Source organism: Cupressus sempervirens, chromosome 6, assembly GCF_028749045.1.
Source record: "Cupressus sempervirens isolate cs-2001-9-10 chromosome 6, ASM2874904v1, whole genome shotgun sequence".
Taxonomy (NCBI): Eukaryota; Viridiplantae; Streptophyta; class Pinopsida; order Cupressales; family Cupressaceae; genus Cupressus; species Cupressus sempervirens.
The window spans coordinates 411,466,423-411,472,822 of NC_143123.1; positions in this window are offsets into that span (position 1 = coordinate 411,466,423).

The window sequence follows — 6,400 nt, forward strand, 5'->3', positions numbered from 1 at the left end:
CCAAAAATATGTTGGTAAATAGATTTGTTCTTTTAGATTATCACTCTTTAATGCCCAATTCGAAACAATATCTGATCACAAATAGTTGGAAAGATCTTTGTGAATGTACTAGCTTTCTTCTGAATTGGTAGGTGTAGCCCCCTAAAATAAATTTGCAATGAATTTTGTTTTCTTCCTAAACTACTTTGGGGTATGTTCTTCACCCAAGAATAGTAGAGGGATGATTGAGCTAGACCTAAATAAAGTTTAACTCAGACAAATAAAAACTTCTCAACACTAGAATAGATTCATGTACCCACACATCTTATGAGTTCGTAAATCTCATCCACATAATCAACTGATGCTGAACTAAGAAAATTCAAACCTAAACTATAACTAATAAACTAGAATACTAACAAAATCTCTTTTTCGAATGAAACTATAACAATACTTATCACACTCATCCATTCCCTCAAAATAGGGGGGAAGCTCTGTTCTTCCTTTATTCCCAGTAAAACGGAAAGAGAAACATGAACTAAATACAATACCTAATGGAATAGAAAATAATTGACATAAAATACCATTCAATTGTCTCTGCAACAAAAAAAACTTCACACCAAAAATATGCCAACCTTTTATTAATCTTTTCGATTCATACATATAGAGTTTTTTGAGATGACCGTTACAATGGAAGTTTAATCAGTTGATCTTCTGAGGGTGACAAATGGCAAGATGTTAGTTTGTCATATTAAAAAATTATGAAAGAAAACAAAAGGAGGGCATCATATGAATCATGTAGGCTTCTTTCCCTTTTCTATTTTCTCTCTATGTGAATTGGCAATAACCATTACTGGGATTAGTTCCTCATGATTGGGCACGTGTATATTGGTGAATCTCAAAAGCCATTTTCCATGTTCCCTTGCCGAATCTTTTACACTATTCAACTGATCTAGAAACTCCATCATAGCCACATGTATCCATCCACTAAGTGCCTGAAGTTCTTTAGTTTTGTTTTGGTTACTAGATGCCACTATGGACAAATTATCCAAAAAGGTTGAGAAGTTGTTTTTCATCACTTCCACTATAATGAGGTCTTTTTTCTTAACAACTAGTTTGAGAGTCAGTGTGTAGCCCTTTCATCAATTCAAATCCTCTATCTTGGGTCTTTTTTTATCTAATCTTCTATCTCTCTGAGCCCTTTCTTAGCTTCTCGAATCATTTCAAGCTTAAACTGCATACTTTGGAACCATTCACACAAAGGTTCATTACCCTTTTTTAGAATCTTGGCTTCGACTGCTTCCATGGATTTCATCTGCATGATCATCTTTAAGAGGGAGAGATATTCATCACACCTGACTATTTCTTTGGCTAGAGTGTTACTGTTAGATAATATGTTATCTTTCTCTATTTCCAATTTGAGGATAACATTTTCAATTTGATCTATGAGAGAAACTCCCTCTAACTTGAGTTTCTCAATCCACTCTCTTTCGATTTGGCCATAGTGCCTATCTTCCTGGAGCTGGGAAATGAGAGCTTGCACTTTGGCTACACTAGGAGTCTGAGTCATAGACATTCCAAAAATAGTTGTTAGTGGAGTGTCTAGCTGCCTAATGAACTTATTCAAATCTTCTATTTCTACCTTCATCTTGATCTTGCACAATTTGAGACTCTCTAATTGTCCTTCTATCACTTCATTGTTTGATCTCCATAAGCCAACCTTTATATCATGTCTAGCTTCCCCAAGGTCTATTGAATGCAAAGTAAAATCCTCAGGAGTCATATCCTCAATTGTTCCACCTTTGTTCGGCTTTGTTATCTCCATTGTCAGGTGCCCTATTTTTGGATCTTGTCCAAGTATGGACAAAGTCTTCTGCTTCTTAACCTTTGTCAATACAGTCCCAAAATAAACTGCGAGGGTCATAGTGTCTTTTGTAGAAACATCCTCATCTTTTCTCTTTCTTTTCCTCTCCAAAGTATCTTCTAGCCAAGAGTCAGTTCCTATCACCTTGGAAGCTGTTTCGAGTGATTTGATGTTGAACATCTTCTTCTTCACTGGAGTCATGGCCATAGTAGTTGAAGAGAAAGGATACTTTTAATCTTTGGAGATGAGTCTAGAAGAAGCTTGGCCTTTCTCCATCTCTAAAATATTCCTCATCTCTTCATCTGATTTTGTTGACTCACTAGTGCTACTTTTCCCATCCCTTAAGTCCACTATCTATATGGGGGCACCACCTAGTCTCAAAAAGGGAGCACTTGCTGATGGCATGGGGCTATGATGATGGAATGGGATTGGAGTGATATGTAGAAAATGAATAGGGGTAGTATGAGGAGATGGAATAGGAGTAGTATGTGGGGAAGGTACTGGGGAAGGAGCACTGCCATTTGTTTCTTCTACTTTCTTCTCTTTAGTGCCAGTCTGGGTTCCTATAACTGGCAAGGATCCATCATGACATGTTTGGGCTATAGGAACATTCTTGTCTAGGGGTTGATCACCTCCACCCATAGGTTGATCTAGTCCTTAGGTGCAAGCTATGGTCACACTCATTATAACACTCTAAGATGAAGTAGGCATTGTAGCTGCTGGAGAGGCTTGTGTGGCTGCACCCTTATTCTAAATCTTTTTGGCTATCCACTCAACCCACTTCCCAGTTCTTTTGATTATCCTTACCATCATTAAATATAGACTCTCCTCCATGTCCACATATGGCTCAGAACTGATAGGAATTCCTCTTAATTTAGTAAGATATGCATTGGTATACATATTTTGACCATCATCCTCTAATTCCTCTACGTTGAGATCAACACCATATGTCTTTATTTGTTCCACTATGAGTCTGGTGAATGCACGATCATGGATTTCCAACTCATCTCTGCAATCTACCCAATAATATTCCAGAGTGGTGACATGTTTGGTCACACTTGCAATCTGAAGCACCTCCCTTGCATATCCATTTGGGTTGAACATGGGCCTCATAACTTCATATTCCTCCAATTTTTACTTACTCTCGAATGCTTTGAGCATGTTTTTAGCCTCAGACCAAGAATCACAACTGTAAGCCCCAACCTTCATTAGGAACTCGTATCCCTTCTTCCTTAGACTAGCACTTAGCACATTCACTTGGATAGCTTGTCTTATGATCTCTATGAGAACGATCATGTCACTTGGGTATCTAGGTAGCTTTAAAGGAAATGTGTCAAAATTTGCAAGATGAAAATATGAAAAGGATGAGAGTTTAATGAAATAGCTACTAAACTAGCTAATTGCTATCATTAATTCTTTGATAAATCTCCTTTCTGGGAATCATTATAGCTCCCTACAAATCCTCATTGTAAAAGACTCATCAACCTTGATGTATTCTGCATAACTATGCTGTAACTACATGCATTGATAAAATTCATAACTTTTTACATCATCAAGAAAATCCTCTATTCTGGGGAGGCTTGGCCACAATTTCTAAAGAAGCCAACATATAAATTAGGAAAGAGGACATGTAGAAGGCATTGTAGAATTTTGTAGCACTCAAAGCTTTGGACAAATTTTTACTATCCTCATATGCCCAATCAACATAATGTGTGTCTAAATAGATGATTTGCACTAAAAAGAAATATTATTCTACAAAATTGAGTGCTTCTACCTCACCTTTCAACTGATGTGAAAGAACTAGGATGTCCACAATTTTGAGCTTAAGATCAGTGCCAAAAAGAGTCTTAGGAACATTACTCTTTGGTCCTCATGGTTTTTGGAACCAGGTCTCATGATTTCCTTCTGCCACACCATCTTCTTCAAGGAAAACTTGGACATGGCTCCTCCCATGGTTAATTCAGAAAATTCTTCCTGTTCTGGAATCCAGAGGCAATCGACTAGAGTTTGCTGGTCAATTGATATTAAAACTATATCAACTTAGGGGCTTGAATTGCTATTGGAAACTCAGTTGCTTCCACTAACTTTCTTCCTTAGAATTTCTCTATTATTGGGTGGATTGGTTCCATCTTCAACCTTGTTTGGAAATCTTGCATGTCAAAGAGGTAGAGTGAAGTATCTGTAACATTTTGCAATGTTGACTTAATCCCACCCAGTCCATCAAAACTAGTGAATCTTGTTACCATCTTAACTGAGACAGAGACAGACTATAACTTTTAAAATTGAAAATAGTACAGAGAGTAGGGCCTTCTAATTGTGAGAATTTTAAAATCACTTTCTAATTTGATAGCATAATAGTTCAAATAAGAAAGCAATAGTTTAAAAATTAGTTATGTTCATCTTTATATAGAAATCTCAATCCACCTGTTAATCTTCAAGATCTACACCACACAAGTGAATTAAAGGATAAATACATTAGATCATTAATTGTGGGGGTTTCTAATAGATTTTTGCATGTCATTTCACTATTCCCATTGGCCCAATGATTACTTTCCTTTATTATAGACTTACTTTCCAATTTTTCACCAAGTTGTAGAGAATTAAGAATGGAGTACTCCGTGGGGAAAAATCTGCCCAACCAAATTTTATTCAAGAATCATTCCTAAATGTGATCAACTAGCTTCCATTATCTTTTTTAAGCATCTTGTGATTGATCTGTGAGCTCAACATGTTTGCAGAAGTGATTTTTCAATGGATGTGGAAAATCATTTCAAGGGGTTGAAAACCTGCGACAGAGAAGGCAACTTCTATTTTTTTGCCCTTGTTCTTATTTTCACTTAACCTTTTAAGTTAATATATCTCTAGACTTCAAAAAGTCTCAAAAGAGCTATGAAAGTTAAAAAGGAGACCGCTTACTTGCTTTTCTCTCTTACAAACACCTTTGTCAAAAAATTGACTTCTTGAGTTGAAAACCCACAATGGAGAGGCTACTTTAGGATTTTCTACTAGACGCTATTCTAATCATTCTAATGATTTTTGAGTAACTCCCAAGGTATAATAATGCAATGTAAGAATAATCCATCCGTAAAATGACTCATTTCCTCCTTGTTCTAGCTTGTATTCCTCTTTTGTTGGCCTCTGCAAAAAATCACCTACATGGTGCAAAAATCCATGAAGGAGAAGTTGATGCTAGGTTTTCCATAGGCTTCATTTTCTTTATGTGTAAACATAATGAGTCATGAGAAAGTTCTTTCTTGGAAATGACTTTGTGAAGATCATCATACAAAATAAGAATCTCCATTGGAAAGGATCTTAGACTACCCACAAAACTCATGACAATAAGGGAAACCCACCCAGTTATGTAATGTAGGAGAAGGAAGAAGGTGAAAATTTGATTGAGAGACTTTTCACTTGGGGAAAAGAAACTGACTTAGACATACCTAAACGTAATTGAGACACAAGACCATTTTTCCCTTTGCATAATGGGTACAGGATGAAAAGTGGGGCAACATAATATTATGAAAATCAATCTATTCTATCTTTTTTGTCCAAAAATTTCATTAAAAGATACAATGGGCCTTATTTAAAGGGAAACTACAAAAACTTCCTAATTCTACGATCACTCCTTCAGTAAGGATCAATTATAGGTTCATAAAGTTTACAAGATAAATATCATTAACTATAATTAACTCCTCCAAGAATATAGAAGGTTAAGGGAGCTATATTTTTTCTATCATAATAGAAATCACACAATATTTTTCTTGTTGTGGTGATTCAACAATCTAGTCATCTTTGACTTAGTCATGAAGTGTTGAATGTGAATATGTGCAACAAGTACCTATAAAACATTGAATAATTACAACTTCCACATGCATATATTCATTTCATCATCAATGTTAGAAAAGGTATAATGCTCAAACTATCACTCTTTGAAAATCCTATGGCTACAAGAAAGAATCTACCCAAAACATAGTATGGATGAGGAAAAATTTATCAACATATAACAATCCTTTGTTATACCATAGAATTCCATAGATTCAAGAAAATATAGCATATCTGAACTATCTATTCTTCAACTTTATGTCTTAACATATGGATAATGTATTCATAAAAAAATAATTTCATTTACTTAAAACTTAAAGATAATTGTCTACAAATAAGATAAAAAGGATCTCAAAATAATGGCCTTTTAGAGGCTCATCATTCTTGCCAAATGATCTATTGTTGGTCCCTAGCAATCATAAAGTTCCTGATCTGGGCCCCAACTTGCCAATAACTAGGTGTCCTTTCCCCTGGCTCATTCTTCACATAGTCAAAGTACCCATAATTCACCTTGAGACTTCTCCAGTGCCATACTTTTTTTGTCATATCATGATCCTCTACATTGTTATTTACTGCTAATAGTGGTTGTAGGAGAATGGGGGGTTGACACCTTAACGACAACCAATGTTTGCACTTATTTCTCCTCAACTCAATATACCATGGAACCCTAATAGTAGCAAGAGTCAAACTCTAAGGAGAGTGGGGCTTTCTTATTTTTAGGTCATGTGGCATCCTAAT